Below are 18002 nucleotides of genomic sequence, written 5' to 3'. Positions count from 1 at the left end.
GAAAAAAATCTCATGAGTTTAATGCAGTTAGAGGCTGCTAAGTGTTTAATGCAGTTAGAGGCTCAAGTAGTTTGGTAGGGAATTGGTCATTTTGTGAGTTAGAGGCTCCATTGAACACTAAGTTGCACCTGCCTCAGTCATACTCTTGTTTCGAGGAGTTGACTGCTGTTTCAAAGTGTTATAAATTATTATAGGACGGCAGTTAGAGGCTGCTAAGAAGCGCAGTGCTCAGAGGTAACGCTTGCCAAGGTCGGGGACGTCTAGGCCTTGTCCTCTTTGAGGGATAGTCAGTTGGTCACTGTGGAGCTTGGGGCACTCCAGAATAACTAGTGGTTGCACCACTTTACCATTTGGAACGGTATCTGCGCTTTTTTGGACACTGTTAAATTGAGTTAGGGACTTTAGGGATTAGGCCAGATACAGTTAGAGGCTGATACTGGTTAATTGATCACAAAAAAGTTGGACTTTCTTCGGTTGGACCCGTTAACTTAAATTTGTCAACAACTAAAACTATAACTGAAACTAAGGATTTTCAGAAAATAAAAACTAGACTAAACTAGCAAACAATTGGTAAAAACTAATTACAACTGATATAAAATTGAAAATCTGAAGTCGAAGCTGAATAAAAATACAAACTAATGAAAATTGCAAAACTATTAAAACCCTGGTGCAGAGATTGTCAAATCTGACCAGGAAATGTTATAAAATGGATTGTCGGAACAGTCAGCGTTAAAGTCACCTTTGACAGTTCAGACTAAGATGTCCGACGCCATGTTGGACATCTTCAGGGCGGAAAAGGGTTGGTGTGACCAACGTGTGGTTTGGCTTGTTGTATGTATATTTCGAGATGATATGGCTCTGGATGGACCAGTTACCAGGGCATGGAAGGAGGACAGACTCATTAAATGAGGAGAAGGAATTTTCTGGGATTGGAGATCCTCTGGGTGAGTGGTTGACTAAAAGCATGCATAAAATAAAAGCTATTTTTTGTTATTGATTGGTAATAGATTGATAATTGGCCACATTTACAGCTGTATTGACTTGTTGTGGATGTAGTCTACTTCATGTTTAAGCACTCTAATTAACAGATTGAAAATAGTGACATTAAAGGAAGAATATGCAGCGCCACCCTGTCAGACGCCAGTGACGGTGGGGCTCAGTGATGAATCAGGTGAGCTGCATTCATGGCTGAATCAAAACATAGATTCCCCTGCTATGGTCAGTGAGGGGAAAACAGGGGGAAATAAAAGTAAAAGAGGCATGGATAAACGTTTATGTGTCAAGTTTATAAACGGGATAAAAAGGGGGTGTTTTACTGTTATTTTAGCATCAGCATTATTGTTACATCAGAATCATATAACAAGCATTGCATTGATCATTTATTGAAGCTTTTGACATTACATTAACATTTGTATTACGGTGATTGTTATAACCTCAGGTTAATCTTCTATTTACAGGTGTCTGGATAATCATATGATCTTTCATTGCAGGTGTAACCATGATCATTTTTATACATATTTCAGTTTGTTGCTCATTATAGAGTTGTGCTCAAGTTAATAAGGGTTAAAAGCTACGGTCAACGCGATGTTTGGCTGATCTATGGACTGGAGTGACTTTGGGCATGGAAGGCCGCACGCGCTTACATAACACTGATATCATGCTATTCTTTGTGATCTTTTATTCAGTTATGTCTTTTGCTAACTTTTAAGTAGTGGCAGTTGATTAAACAACATTCATTTAATATTTCATACTTGATTCAGAGCATTACACACAGATCAACTTAACAATCTGCAAAACCTTGTAGCTGCAATGTTGTGTCTCCATAAGGGACAGTTGGCTCCAGGAGATAAGTGGGAGTCAGTGCCTGTCCTCGAGAAGGAGAGCATGTTCCTTTGCTGTGTCAACAAGTTCATATTCAAGTGAAGTTCATATTAATACAGGTTTTGTTTCTTGGCAATTCTGCGGACGCAGGCTCTGGGCGGAGCCAGGAGTTGAACAGATCTAACATGACAATTAAATTGATTTCATTCCCTGGCACAGGATGACAGGACTGGAGCAATGACACTGGATAGGAGAAGGTCTCATACTTTCTAAGATATGAGGTCACTAACCTTTTCTTTTAATTTTCTAGCTCCGTTGATTTGACACATGGGAATGTGTCAAAAAAGGGGGGGGGGAGTTGAGTTTTAACATCAAACAAGGATTATATGAACATTTTTATGACTTCATTTGTGTTTTTAATAACTTAGGTATGGTAAAACATAGGCTAGTAATGTCCCAAAAGGTTTCCGGACTTTTTTAGAGAATCAGTGAGAAGCATAAATCATTATTTCCATGTTTAAGCATTAATTATTGAAATGAACTGAATAGCGTTTAGAAGATAAAATGCCTGTGTTCATGAGAAGCTGAGTACCACACTGGAGAGGAAACCGTGGGACAGTAGGCGGAAGCAAACATGATTTTTGGGGGGCAAATGTTAGGATTAAAAATGGCTAATTTGTTTTTGATGTCTTTTGTTAATATTAGTGGTTTTAATAATTTTCAGACACACCTTGCAAATGTGCTTATAATGAGTTGGCACTCGGTCTTTTGAAGGTCATAAGCTTCGTTCGGCGTGATGGTCCGGACTGATAAAGTGTAGGAAATGCCTTGAGTGCAGAGGGCTAAATGCAAACACGCTTACACACACATAGGATATGATTAGAATAAGTCCCTGGGACATTCTGAATATTTTAAACCAATTCTGAATCACCAGAAGATCAGTAGATAACAACATTAGATTATTAGAGCTAGGAAGAGAGGTGTTTTGGTTTTCTGTCTCTTACAGAGAAAGGAACAGACACCAGACGAGGTCACAGATATACGGGGATCCTTCGCAGCAGAGACAGACACGGTGACTGCCGAGACACCAACTGGGTCCAAGTGTCATGGCGTTTGGGCTCCGATTAGTCACCTCAAAAGGATGGATCCCATAAACACAGCAATAACCATGAAGGGGTTGGCGGAAATCCAGGAACACCAGACCAACGAGGTTCGAGAGGCTCTTGGGCAAAGGGGGACACGTTCCTGTTCCTTTTTCTGGGGGATACACAGGACACAGAGGACCCGAGGACACACAGATTGTTGTTTGAAATCGGGGCAGAATAATCCCCTGATCTGTGCAACGACTGAAGGGTTGTCTAACCCCTGAGGTTGAAGAAAGAAGAGCAGAGGATCACCCAACTGGAAGGCACTGGTAGCTGCAGCAATAAAATAAAGGCTAAAAGCTCCTTGGACAGAGGTTCTAGTCTGAGTACGTCTGAAGGGTATAAGGTAGCACCAAAATAATACTGTGGGAGGACTGGGGAGTGTCATCTGTACCTGCTATTGTTGTAATAATAGTTTTTCCTTTCATCTGAACTGCGCAAACACAGAGGTCATCTCAAATATGATTCGCCCAACAGGGGAACAAAGGACCTCAGGAGTGAGAAGAAATGAACCCGGCCACACTGGATTACAGGGTGTAGGTGAGCTCTTTATTCTAAAGAGCTCATCAGGGGGAGTGTGGGATTATAATATTATTTTATGCCATGTTAGACCCCTAATTAAAGTTTGTGAATTATTATGTAGTTTTAGTTTGCATTATTCTCCTGAATTAGAAGGTGGTAACTATTGCATTTGTTAAACTGATTTGCATTACATTAGACTGCTGATTTATTGTGAATGAATGATATTGTTTTATGATGCATTATACTGCTGAGTTATAAGAAATACTGTTCGCAGAAAGTCATCGCCTTATTTGTCTGATTAGAAGAGAATAGAACATACTGGAGTTTTCTGCCCCATCTCAGCAGGAGCAGATAAACAGGGAGCCAAGGTTGTAGCTTAGGCGCTGTGTGAGAGAAAGCATGTGAATGTTTAGGCTTTTATGATAAGGTGGGGGCCATTAGAGGCTATAAGAGTTTGATCAATGCTCCACCATTTTGAGATCTGATGCTGTCTGGGTACGGTGTCCATCTCCCACGCGTGTGATCATTAAAATCATCATTTGACTCAACCCAGCCGGACCAGTGTTGTTATTGTGGTTTTTCCTCTTGTATCCATCCCCAATATTTGAATCCGTAACAGTTAACACAGTGAGGCCATTGTAATGGGAGACGTTAAACAGATAGTGGGATTCCTTCTGCTTATCAACGTGTTTGTGGAATGTTCTTTGTCTGTGTCCCTGTATATAAGATGTAAGGACGGTGGCCACAATTCAGAGATGGTCCTAGTGTTTCACTGGGGTGCTCTCTACACATTGCGATGTGTTTATTAAACCCACTTCAAATCAAGCTCGCTGGATGTGTTGCAGGTTATTGTTAAATTTTCCACGACCGTTTGTTGCAACAAACGGTCTAGGGCCTTATCAAACAGTCCATGGACTCTCTTAGAAAAAGAAAAAAATATAGGGGGGCAGGGGGCGGGCTATAATCAGATGCTACAAATGTCGAAAAATGCCATTAAAATGACCAGTGATTTTATGATGCAAGAGTTATTTTGAGCACACATTAACTCAGGTGTGCATTGTTATGTTGGCTTGCCCTTTGGCATAGAAGCTTTTGAAAATAAATGATGTAGACAACCCTGTCTCACAGTAAATATAAATGCTTGTTCTGTTGACAAATTTGAACTTTGGTTGTAGTAAAAAAACAAAAAAACAAAACTAAAACCAAACCCCCCCCAAACCAAACAAACGTCGAGAGACACACATAGGGTTGCCAACCGTCCCTTAAAATACGGAATCGTCCCGTATTTCGAAACAAAAGTACACGTCCCGTATTGAGCTAATAAGGGACGCACTTTGTCCCGTAATACAGTGAAAATCAAAAGTAGTCTATAAATGTTTATGGAATTAACGGTTTGTTTGAAAACATAATTCCCAGCCCCTCTCCTGCTTTGTGACCAATGAGCTGACAGCACACTTACGAGTATGACAATTCAGATTACCGCTCATCTCATTGGTCAAGGAAAGGTCGCTTACGGAGAAAATACCGGAAGACAACAGATGACCACAACAAGAAGCATGGCCAACAGGGAAACAAACGCCGACACTGCGGTGCAAGTCTCGGACGACAGTACACCTAAAGCTGGGCAAACACTGTGCGATTTTTTCAGTCACGTTATTCAGCTCCTGCTCAAACTGCACGATTGACTCGCAGGGGTTAGAAGTTGGTAGGTCACGATGCAGGGTCTCACACTATACGGCCCGATGCTCTGATGCGACCTGAGTGCGCACACTGTGCCTCCATAAAATGAAGGTTATAACAGAAAATCTGTCGCGCTCTCTCTCTCCGTCTTTCACTCACACAGACACACCACCACCATCAACTTTGCTAAATTGCTAATGAAAAACATTGATCGGGCAGCTGTGATTGAGCAGCAATGTAAATCCAACTATTTTCATGGCTGTGTGCCTCCATCGCTTGTGTCCAGATCACACGCTGCACAGCCGTGCTGCTCCGTCTTTTACACCAACGTTTACGTGTTTGCGCGCGAGCAGTGTGAGCGGCTGTGGTGAGACCCTCACGAGCGATTGATGATCGGGAGCTGGTCGTGAGGTGTTAATCACTTCTCGTTACCCCACGTATACTACACGACGCACGATGAAGGCCAAAATCGGTCCGATCACTCAAAAATCGGCTCAAAATGGGCCTAAAACCGCACAGTGTAAGCCCAGCGTTAGAGCAGCAATGTTTGTTCAGAGAAAGGGAAAAATGGGAAAAGGAAAACACCTGGCTGGAAAAAGTTAATATGGGCATGTGCAGTGAATATCAGCGCTATGTGGCCAGAAGTGTGATAATATAACTTATTTTGTGTAATAAACAACTGTAAGGATAGATGATTACAACAAATTGATGACTAATACATAAAAGTAATACATAGATGAATAATGATGATGAGTTAAGATGCGTAATCATGGGAACAAGCGGGTTTACAAACAGGAGCAGCTGATTAGCATTAAGCCAATTGTACTAAATGCACTAAATGTGCACTGTTACAAGAATGTTTTTCTTTCTATTGTTTTCTATTATTTTAAGTTAAGCAGGACAGAGTTCTTTTAAAGAAAGATTTACTTATATTCTCAAAAGTTAAGCATGACAGGCTTCTGTTTAAGAAGGAGACCTGTTTTATTGTGTCAATGTTGTCATTTTGAGCTAAAAAATAAATGGCTAAATGATCATTTGTTTCACATGTGTTCATATCACAAAGAATACACATCTACTTAAATCAAATTCAAGTCAAATGGTTAAAAAAATAATTTCACACACAAAAAAAGAGCTAGAAAATTCACCACACTGGGAAGGGTGAAGACAACTGGGCCGCCCGGCCCTGGCCACGAGGTGTCCCTTATTTATTTTTCAGGGAGTTGGCAACCCTAGACACACAATTTCAACACATGGCACATTTTCTAAACTTATTAGTATTTTATGCATCAGATTTTTGCTCATGTTTCATATTCTTTCGTCTATAAGTCACCTTAAGTACAAATGACTCCTCTTACCCGAATATGGTTGTGTAGCGGAATCGAAGTGCGGAGAAGTTTGTTGTAAAATGCGCATTTCGTGTTTTTCACCAGGTGGAGGCAATAACGGTTTCCAGAATCTGCGCGCAGGCGCAGTGGCACATCACACAACCGCAATAAGCAAATATGGCGGCGGCCGTCGACAGTGTTGTTAAAGTGTAAGTTTACCTTTATTTATTGTGAGAGTTAAACTAGCAGCCGCACAGAGGCGCTTTTTTAGTTAATTATTCATCGTTTCAAAGGCAGGGCGCAGAAAAACTGCACATCGCATCTTCAGTATTGAATACGATAATTGTCCCAAGAGGATAACGTTATCCTCCGTGCTACTGTTAGCTTGTTAGCTTTGGGGAAACATAAGGGAATCAACCCTGCTATGGAGCTGCATTTCAGCCTCAGTTTAAGCCTAATTCAGCAAGTCTTAATTGTACTTAAAGTGGTTTTACGTGTAAAAGCTTTAAACTGTTTGTAGCCAGTCGCACGCAGATGAAAGAGGGTTAATTTTCCTTTAACCTGTCAGGTTGGCGGGCGCTTTGTTGTGACGAGAGTCGCTAACAATCAACCTTTTGTTCTGACACCCTCCACCGTTACTGATAATGCTGAGTGCTCAAATGAAACTAGGCTTGGTTTGGTGTCGCCCGTAAGTAAATAATTAAATACATTGACCCCAGACAGAAAATATCATCGTTTTACTGTTGTGATTCAACATAATTAATAGTGGATTTATGAGGAGAGCAGTAACCCTTAATTATTCATTTTAGATACATCGACATTGACTACTGTTAAAATAGTTAAATTTTGATGTAATTGCAAAGCAGTAGAAGAGACGTTTGTGGTGAAATATGCGAGCAAAGTCGCAGTAGATTGTTCGGTAGTGCCGTTTGCAGTAATTTCACAGCTCCTTTGTTGTGCAGCTCAAGCAAGGCCGGTTTGTGTGATAGCACAGTCATGTATCAGCTGCATGTCATTCAAAAAAGACTGTTTTAAAGTGAAAATAAGCTTTTATGTGTCTTAATTCACTTTATCTCGACTCTTTACAGAGCATAGTCATGCTGTTAAACCCAGCTAAAATTTGCTTGGCAGATAAGTAACAAAAATAGCAGCTGAAAAAAAGGTTTAGTACTAGAGAAGCACTGATTGCAATTTTCTTGGCTGATTTTTCCCTTAACTGCGACCTGCCAATACCATTTCCTTTTTTTTCTAAGAACTATAACTCAGGATATATTAATCAAACTGAACCTTTTTCAATGCAAATTATTTTCATAATAAAGAGATGATTAAACTTGAAAATGTCCCCCAGGTTGAAGTTAATTAGAGGATTTTCTCTCACTTAAATTACTGAAAATAAAATGCTCTGCTGTGTGTTGTTTGCAGTATGTTAATAACGTAACCAGATAACTCTTATATCTTTTTCACTTGCTTGCATAATTTTTCACATAACTGCATTGATCTTTTGCTCATACTGAGGCTGCTAGCTTGTGCCTGGCTCTGAGCTCTGGATAGTTTTAGCTAGAGATACACCCATTGACTGTGCAGGGATATCTGAGCTAAAGCAAGCCAAGGAGGGAAACCACGAAAGCATTTGTGACAACAAATGTAATGAGACAGTTAAACATAGACATTTTAAGGACTGCTGGTGCTGCTGATACATTTTTACTTATCTCTTCAGTGTTGATTATTAATAGTCTGTTCTGATTTGTGTTATTTGACCTGTTAGTGTCCAACTTCTACTTTTCAGGCTTGGAGAGCAGTATTACAGAGATGCCATGGAGCAGTGTCATAATTATAATGCTCGTCTGTGTGCCGAGCGCAGCATCCTTATGCCTTTCCTGGACTCTCAGACTGGTGTAGCCCAGTCAAACTGTTACATCTGGATGGAGAAGAGACACCGAAGTGCAGGTATCGAAGTAGTGTTGGATGATTTCTTTAAGTATTTGTAGGTTCTCAGTCATCTAGGTCATAGTAATCCAAGGAGCTTGGAAAGCAAAGCGACTGGACGACCTTACGTTTCTTGAAGACATTTCACCTCTTATCCGAGAAGCTTCTGAAGAACCAAAGAACTGAAGAAGCTTCTTGGATTAGAGGTTGATGAAGTCCAGTCGCTTTTCTTTCCAAGCTCCTTAGATGATCTCTGTAACTGATATACAGGGTGTAGCATGTCATCTCACTAAAATATACTTCAGCTTTTGGTGTTTCCCTGTCACATCAGGCGTAGCTCCAGGGCAGCTCTACACCTACCCAGCCCGTCGCTGGAGAAAGAAACGGCGTTCTCATCCCCCTGAGGATCCCCGTCTGGCCTTTCCCCCAATCAAACCAGGTACCACCTCTGATGAAACAACTTTTCCATTTAAATAAACATTCCATAAGTTTAATTATTTTCTTTTTTTTTTTCTTTCTTCTATACACTGGTTTATCTGTTACACTTGTAGTGGTTGTATGCATTTTTGTTCTGCTTTGTTTGTGTAGCAGACTTGGAGCTGGGTCTGAAGCGCGATGCCTTGGGAGCAGTGGATGGCAGCAGTTTGGAGGCCCTGCTGAAAGGAGAGCCCCTTGACAGGAGGAGCGGTGTGGCAGATGTTCGAGGCCCTGAGGATGATCCGGCTACCGTGGAGCCTCCTGTGACATCAACGACCACCACATCCTCTGGGCGCATCCGTAAGGTCAGACCCAAAGCTGACTCGATGCTGATGCTTTTTGTCAAAAATGGCACAAATGATTTTTTTTTTTTTTAACAAGCAGAAGCAATTAGACTGTTATTTTTATGGTAGAGAGTGCTGGACCATGATGACTACCTGGATGATCTGGATGACGAAGACTTTGAGGATGAGACCCCCAAGAGGCGAGGGAAGAGCAAGTCCAAGGTTAGTGTTCTGCTTCTTCACTGATGGATTGCCAACTGTGAGTCTAAACTGATATGTTTAAAATATTAACTTGGCCGACATTTGATGTTACATCTTTCTGACAGGAAATAAAGAAATCTTTACAATAACAAAAAGAAAAACGTGACCAGATGAGCTGCTGATAATTCAAGTCATCCTTTGTCTTATTTGCAGTCAGCGTAATGTGTTTTCAATGTTGTCATTTTTAATAATACAGTTAATTTGATTAATCAGCTCATCATTTGTCTTACATAATTAAAACAGTGATAGTTGATAGATAACTGAATTAAAACAACTTACAACAACAGTGCTTACAGTTACTACTTAAGTTGCAATGCTTATAGTTCTCAATCTAACGTTTTTCTTAAACGCACTTCTTTTCCATGGATATTGTTTGATCTCTTCAGAGATACAATATGAAACATCACTGGCTTCTTTAGTCTGATTGACTGACACTGTTCTGTCATTCAGACACAGATACGGTTGGCCATTGTGCTTTTGATACATGAAGCTGACACTCTTATCGAAAGGCATATTTATCTGAAAGGGGCTTTTCTTGTTCAGCTGGTTCTCCTGTGTCAGAGTTTATTTTTGTAATTTTGATTTCTCCAGTGAACCAATTTCACAAAATGTTCAATTCATTTTCATTTCCCAAAACATTTTGATCTGTACCAATTGTCAGAAATGCACTTACTTCTCATTGTTTTTCAAAACTGTTAAAGGTGATGTATGCAAAGTAAGTTGTGTTGTTTAAGTTGGTCTGTTTGTTGGTCTCAACTGTGCAATTTGTTGTTCAGGGCCGCAGTGACAAGAATGGCAAGAAGAAAACGGAGGCCGCAGCTGCAGCGCTGGAGGAAAGGGATAAACCTTACGCCTGCGACAGTGAGTATTAGCTTTCTGTGTAACGTGTTTGTGTGCGCCATGCATGTCAGCAAGAGAGGCTTTTGCTTTTCCCCTCTTAAAAGACAAAGATGAGCCTTGTGCCATGCATGGAGTCATCTGAAAGATCCCACCTGGAACTAAAGTTTGACGACGCAGAAGTTGAAAAAGTTGCTCGCCTGGATGCGTTGTCTTTTTTTTCTTTTCTCTCTCTTATCCCTGAGATGCTGCTTCGTGTGCTCTGTAACTTCCTGTTGGCCCCAGCTCACTGTGCAAATGCTCTCCTTCGCTGTATGAGTCTGCTACTAGCGTGTCCGTCAACAATTAATCATATGAAATGAAGTTAGTTTTTTTTAATGTTTTTTCTTTTACTTGGTTTTGAGGTGGTGAAAGGTGCACGCCCACCTTGTTTCCAACTTGGGCCTTTTTGGACGGTAGTTAAAATTCGCTGCCACAACTATAACACTTTTGTATGAACGTGTGTGTGTGTGTCAGTTTGTGGGAAGCGCTACAAGAACCGTCCTGGCCTGAGCTACCACTATACACACTCTCACCTGGCAGAGGAGGAGGGCGAGGACCGCGAGGAGATCGAGGCACCACCCACTCCTCGCCAGCCTGAGGAGCAGAAGAGTGAGTCACTCTCTAGTGCTGAGAGAGAGAGAGATGGAGAGAAAGAGGGGAGGGAGGTTTGGTTGCATGCTGTGTAGCATGTGTGTGTTTGTTCAAGGGAAGTCTCTCTCTCATTCTTTTTTTTTTTTAATTTTTCTTGCTCTTTTCATTTTTTGATTTTCATTATTTCAGATCCCAAATTTGGAGGCATTCCTGATTGAAACATGCTTGCACAGTTGGGACTTTTGGCTCCCCCCCCCCCTTTTTTTTTTTTTTTTTTTTTAAAAGCATATCATCCATATTTATTTTTTCCTTTGTCTGCTGTTTTTAAACCCCCAAACATATCCATGGTCTTGCTTTTAAAAAAAAAAAAAAAATTCCTTTGTGCACGCGAAATCGTGTTATCATATACATAAAAAGAAGTGCGTTTTGTGAGTTGTCACTCATACTTAAGTTTCAATCATAATTCAATGCATCATCATTATGAATGTTATTTTTGGAAGGCCTGCTACAAACAGGTTTGTACTTGGAAAATGTGGAACTTTCATTTTTAAGCTGTATATGCTGATCTGCTTACCTGGGAGAAGAGCGCAGTGTTCTCTTTCCTTCATACGTTCAGATTCTTATAGTTTCTTCACTTATTTCCTGCACAGCTACTAAGAAGGGTCCCAATGGGCTGGCACTGCCCAACGATTACTGTGACTTCTGTCTGGGAGATTCCACCCTAAACCAGAAGACCGGCCAATCAGAAGAGTTGGTATCCTGTTCAGACTGCGGTCGCTCAGGTATGAACGCATTGTGTCCCTTTAGGCTTGGTTATCACACATATAGTTAAAAGCAGATATTTATCTGCTGTTTGGTGTAATTGGTCTTTCTTGAGACAACCATTTAAACCTTAAAATGTTCTGTATCATGATGCCTGCAGGTCTTTCCACACTACTTCCTCACAGTTTTCATTGTTGTTCACCTGTTTTGTGTGTGTGTTTTTGGGGTTTTTTGTCTCCTTTGCGTAGGCCACCCAACGTGCCTGCAGTTCACACCAGTGATGATGGCTGCGGTGAAGACCTATCGCTGGCAGTGCATCGAGTGCAAATGCTGCAATGTTTGTGGCACATCCGAGAATGATGTGAGCTTTTTAAAAAAAATTTTTTTTATTTATTTTATTTTATTTATTTATTTATTTTTATTTATTTTTTTATTTTTTTAATGTTCCCCAAAACCTTAATCTGTAGTGGTTACAAGTTTAAAAAAACTGCCTGTGACCCCTTTCTTCTCTTTTTGACCATATCCACATAAGACTGTCTATTTTTTTTGAAATTCTTTATTTTCAAGAAGTGGAGTACAACATAGTGTGTCAATAACAGGATGTCCAAATATAAACCACTTTTATCTTTTTACGTTTTGAGAACAAAGAACAAGTGGGGAGCAAAGGAAAAACATCCGTCACAGGGTTTAAAGGGGGATAAGGCACTCACAGGCACTCTAAGTTTCTAAACAGGAGAAATTTCAACAAAGTCTGGGTGCAGAGGCTTAATAAAACTGACCCACTTGCTCCATAATTTGACAAAAATGCTCTTTTTTTTTTTTTTTTTTTTTTTTTTTTAAAGACTTATTGAAAACATAATAGCTTCCATTACATAAATCTCATTCACAATGTCTTTCTACTCTGATATAGTGGGAGGCACGGGAAGGAGCCAGCATCTCTTGACTGCCTTTTTGGCTGCTTTTACCAGAATTGTAAAAAGATATTTATTTACTATGCACTGCAAGATTTACTAAGAATATGGTAGAAAATTGTAAAGGTATATTATTTGACTTAAACTTTCTATTTTTAAAAATCGTTTTGTTTTAATGAGCAAACATCCACTCTGTGCGTCACAGCTGTGGGACAGACACAGTGCAACATCACTTCTCAGTTTCAGCTTGTTGACTTGCAGTCCCCCCGACTCTGTTTTTAGTGTGTTTAATGAGTTTGAGAGGGACAACAAAGGCATATTAGTTGTTATAGTGGCTCATGTAGGTGTGATTAACTTTATTTTCTTTATTGATGAACTGCTGTCTTGACACCAGCATAACATACTGGGCCAAATAAACAGTATCTTTGGATATCAGATTTTAAAAAATTGGATAAGATAAGATACCTTTATTAGTCCTACGAGTGGGGAATTTCATAGTTCAATTAAAGAGAAAATCATATAAAAATGATATCGGATATTCTTCTTGTGAATGCGATAACTCAACAAGGTGATGTACGAGCTTCGAACTGATACCTTAGGGCTGGCTATTAAAAATCTCGGATCAGTTGAAATCCTGGTGAGGTCAAGTTTCCTGAAAATCTTGTTAATGTGAAAGCAAGAACAATGTAATGCAGGATTTTAAAATTGATACCATAGGTTTATCTACTAGGAAGGGGTACCCTAACCCTCTGAGTGGTAGCACTGGTGGTCACCAGTATTTTTTAAGTCTGTTAATTAATTAATTAATTAATTAATTAATTTTTAGCTTATTTTGACAAACAGAAATTGAGACTGTTTCTGAGAGTAACTGTCCTTTTGCTCCTCCTTACTTCAATTCAGTTTTCATACAGTGTCTCTTCCTTACAATGTAAGGTAAAGACCATCAGTACTATAGGAAATACCCCAACAATCAGACAGCCCCCTATGAGCAAGCACTTTGGTGATAGTAGGTAGGAGAAACTTCCTTTTAACCCTTTAAGACCTACCATAGAACCAAGTTCGCCAGAGCTTATATTATATTTTTACATGCTGTGGAGCCATTTTTGGGAGCATTTCAAGTTGCTATACATCAATACAACCATTATAGCCCAAACTTTAATAATATGTCTGCATTAGGTGCATAGTAATTACATAAATTGCAAAAAAGTGCAATAAACTACAAAAAAATTGAAAATCGTTTTTGTTTTTTTAACATATATTTCTAGTTAGAGAAATTTAAGAGGCTTATCCCTCAAAACTGTAAATACAAAAAAGTTACACAAACTAGTTTCCCACCACAGGAAATTTATTTTGAGTGTCTTCATAGTTTTATTTTTGAAATACACCAATTTTTATATACTGCAGGAAAAACGAAAATAAATATTATAGTGCAAATTTGCAAAATAACAGCATATGCATCAAAATAAACTATTTCCAGCAGTGCAATATGAGTCCTAAGCATCCCAGAAACGACACAGAAAGTCATAAACTCAAACATAACTTTTTAAAACACATAACAAGTAAAACACAAGCTCATAAGGGCCCGATCGTAAAAAACTACATTTCCGCAAAATGACGTCACTTCCGGTTTCGGGCAGGTCATGCGGTCATGTGATAGTTCGCGCTGATGGACGTAGGAAGTGTTACAAACAGCTGATGGATCGGCGAAGCGTGTTTCTGGAATATCATGTTTTTGTTGCTGCAAGTGATTTTTATGCAGTTTTTGCAAAGCTATATGTGGAAGGAAACTGTGACCTAGGACAAGCTGATGGCATAAGATGTAAGTACAACTCCTCCAGTTTCATATGCAAAAAAAATTATTGTGCTAGCTTAAGTGGTTGCAGAGCTACCGGGATTTAAAAATAGTTACGCAAAACAGAGCGTGCCCGCTCCGATCGGCTGTAAAGGGTTAATAGAAAGAAATCTCCTGCGGAACCAGGCTCAGAAGGGGCAGCCATCGCCTATTTGGGTGTGAGGGGAGGAACATGGGATAAAAGACACACGGTGGAAGAGCCAGAGATGAATAATAATAACTAATTATTAAATGCCGAGGGTTAGGGGAGTGAAAAGCGTGAGCGGTGAGCATTTCATCAGTAAATTGAAATTTTGTGTATTTGTAGGACCAGCTGCTGTTCTGTGATGACTGTGATCGAGGCTACCACATGTACTGTCTAACTCCACCCATGACTGAACCACCAGAGGGTAAGCAGACACTTTACAGCAGAGGGTAGCAAACTCAGAGGAAGTTGTTAGATACAACTGAGAGAGCTGTAAAAATGTGACTAATACAACAGCTAGTGGCCTTCTGGTATCTGCCAAGTTACTCCGAGATTCCATCACTTCGAGCCTTGTCTCACTTTGCTTCTGTTTTCCAGGGAGCTGGAGCTGCCACCTGTGCCTGGCTCTGCTGAAGGACAAAGCCTCCATATACCAGCAAAACCAGAGCTCCGCCCCTGAGTGACAACACAGTGGTGGACTCCACCCCCTTCAGGCACCAGGATCCCACCCCGAATTGAAACGTCAGACCTCCTCTCAGTCCGGAGCTCGAGGCTCGGTCCTGATGTAGCTGAGCCGGATTGCAGATCAGCTTTAGAAGTCTTTCATATCTTCAGCGGCCAAAGGGGGAGGGGGGAACAGAGCCAAAACAGACCTCAGATCAGCAACCACGGGGATCAAACCGTCACTACCAACCTGCCTGCAGAGTCCCCGAGGGCTGCCGTCAAACAGCATGGACACACACTTTCTCCTGGACTGTTACACACCAGATACCAGAGACACAGCGCATACAGTAACCATAGTAGCTGCTGTCTCCATGGGAGCTCCTAGGAGAAAACGGATTAGCACCACAGCTAACAACCTGCACCCCTCACACTCAAAGACACAGTGTGCAGTGTCGACCCACCACAGTTCTTCTTCTGCTGAATGATCTGTTTTTATTCCCCGAAAGGAGCAAAAGGAAAATGTCACAACATACAGTAAACGGTTGAGTATTCTTCTTGTTCTTCTTCTTCTTCTTATTGTTATTATTATCATTATTGTTATTGTTCTGGTTACTAGTTGGCTTTTGTAGTGGCATGTGTGCTTTTGTCTGATCCATCGGAGTATTTATCCTTTGAGGAAGTTTCCAGAGAGGGACCCTGTCAGTGCCAAGGTCCGCCATCACACGACAGCAGCTCATCACTCGCTCATTTGAGTCTGCACAAAAGTTTTTGTATTTGCTACCTTTCACCTCCACTCCATTACTTCAACCAAACACTACATAAAGACCATATGCTGTAGGCTGAGCTCATCAAACAAAAGCCCTTTTTCCCCTTTTTTTTTCATCTTTCTCCATCAGACAGAAAACCTGATTTTGCCGGGACGTCAGAAACATGAAACTAATTAGGATAAAGTAGCATCCTGTTCTCACAGCTGTTATTTTGCTTGCTTTGTAAACTTCATCTAGCAGTGACATCATCCTTTCACACTCCATTTCTGTTGATTCAGTGGCACACACTCATTCACAAACTGTAGCTGCTTTCATCATTTGTCACACTGAGGCAGATTTGCATGCAAATTGCACCCGTATGAACGCACACACACTCTCATGTCACACTCTATTTTTTTTGTTGTTGTTGACATTGTATTGTTTGTATTTTATTTTATTTTTTCATTTTGTATTATCTGATATTCCATTGGTATTGGGAGTTTTCTAGTAGAATTTTGTAAACTCTACAGCATAGCAAACACTTCAATATCTAGCTCCTAATGCATTCTCTGTACTGTATTTGCCTTTTTCTATTTTTTTTATGACTGTGACATGTTTGGATTTATTTGATTATTCTGATATGTCAAACCTCCATTATGAGTATTTGTATAATGATGTACTTTGTTGTACTATTTTTATTTTTACATTTCTTTGGTATTGAAGCCAATTTAGCCTGAATGAAAAATATCACCTTTAATAATGTGTTCATTGTTATTTCATTTTTGTCTTTTCCTGAATTATTCCTTCCTTAATTATGATTATGGACGACTATTCAACTGCTTGTTAACAAAATGATCTGCTTACTTAACCAAATGGCAGCAACTCACTGAATTTAGACAGGTCAGTGCCACTTGGAAAAGACAATTCCAGTGATTGTGAATGTGGCACCAAATGTACTGGGATTTTCCCACACAACCATCTCTTGGGTTTCCAAAGAATAATCTTAAAAAGCACTGCAAAAAGACCAGGCTGAGCATATTCTCTGGAGAAAATGCCTTGTTGATGTCTGAGGTCAGAGGAGACTGCTTCAATGTGATAGGAAGCCAGCAATAACTCAACCACTCATTACAATCGCAATCCAGTAGAGCACCTTTTAGATGTTATCAAACGGGAGAATAACATCATGGATTTGCAGGTGACAAATCTGAAGTAGCAAAGTCAGACTGGATGTTTGCCTGTTCAGTGCATTTGAGCTTATGCATGCTGTCACAAACCTCCATAACACTGCTTCTTTACCTTTTTCTTTATTGAAATCATATTGCATATAATTAGCATTTTCCCTATCATTAAAATTAGCCGACGGTTGTGGAACTGTCCATCAGAGGTGGGACCAAGTCATTGTTTTGCAAGTCTCAAGTAAGTCTCAAGTCTTTATCCTCAAGTCTCAAGTAATGTCAGGCAAGTCAGAGTCGAGTCTCAAGTCACTGGTGTAAAAGTCCGAGTCAAGTCACAAGTCTGAAACTTTGAATTTCAAGTCCTTTCGAGTCTTTAAAAAAAAAAAAACAACGAAAAAATAATGTTGCAGTTATATGCTAAATGTAAATATTAGACCATGTAATTTTAAAATCTGTGTTTTTCTCAACACATGACAAAATAGTGAACTTAGAAAATATACACAAATTGTGAAATTGCACCTCTTTAAAATGCAGCTCAATTAAACCTAGCTCCAAGAATAATTTTCACCGACAGTTCTGAGATAAGCTGCATGTTATTCTTGGATGCGGTTGTAGGACCGGCTTTAAAATCGCATGACAAAAATATCATACACATTAAAAAAAACTGTATCACCAACGTAGCCTGGACAACATTTGCTAGTTAGATGAAGTCAGCTATCTCATCTTAGCATATTTATATGCATATTTATAATCATACGCTTCTTGGAGTGAGTGCATACACTCATGAAGTTTAGTAACTTCAGGTCACTGCAACAAGCCCAGGTACAGTTTACCGACGGATGGGTGCAGGACCTTGAAATGCACCGTGTAGAAAGTAAAGACCATCGTACGTATCATAAGTTTACCAGTCTCACAAATCGTCATCATAAATACACATTCATTAACCGTTTATTAATAGGACCTTTGAGCTCAACGGTAATTAATTAGTAGTGGAAATAATTTCTGGTAGCATCACAG

The 18002-nt window shown here is 40.0% G+C and overlaps 1 protein-coding gene and 1 pseudogene across 5 annotated transcripts in view; one reads left to right on the top strand and one right to left on the bottom strand.

Moving 5' to 3' along the window:
- The window catches only part of LOC308409025 (high-affinity choline transporter 1-like), a 28813-nt gene extending 22201 nt beyond the window's left edge, over nt 1-6612 (bottom strand). The window contains exon 1 of one of the 4 annotated variants that reach the window (XM_080901547.1): nt 6524-6612. The gene's annotated coding sequence lies outside the window, so the exon portion shown is untranslated. The remainder of the gene's footprint in view (nt 1-6523) is intronic. The other 3 variants (XM_080901550.1, XM_080901548.1, XM_080901545.1) reach the window with 3 other exon arrangements.
- LOC308409026 (zinc finger protein ubi-d4-like) lies at nt 5029-16570 on the top strand (annotated as a pseudogene). The gene is made up of 12 exons (XR_013974691.1): nt 5029-5193; nt 6599-6702; nt 8280-8440; nt 8751-8858; nt 9008-9201; nt 9310-9402; nt 10218-10302; nt 10795-10929; nt 11562-11693; nt 11922-12034; nt 14744-14825; nt 14999-16570. The product of XR_013974691.1 is annotated as a zinc finger protein ubi-d4-like (transcript).
- The last annotated feature ends 1432 nt before the right edge of the window (nt 16571-18002 follow it).

The sequence above is a fragment of the Rhamphochromis sp. 'chilingali' genome (assembly GCF_963969265.1).
Source record: "Rhamphochromis sp. 'chilingali' genome assembly, chromosome: 13".
NCBI classification, from domain to species: Eukaryota; Metazoa; Chordata; class Actinopteri; order Cichliformes; family Cichlidae; genus Rhamphochromis; species Rhamphochromis sp. 'chilingali'.
Note: the sequence above shows the minus strand (reverse complement) of the source record. Positions and strands in the feature narration are given on the sequence as shown.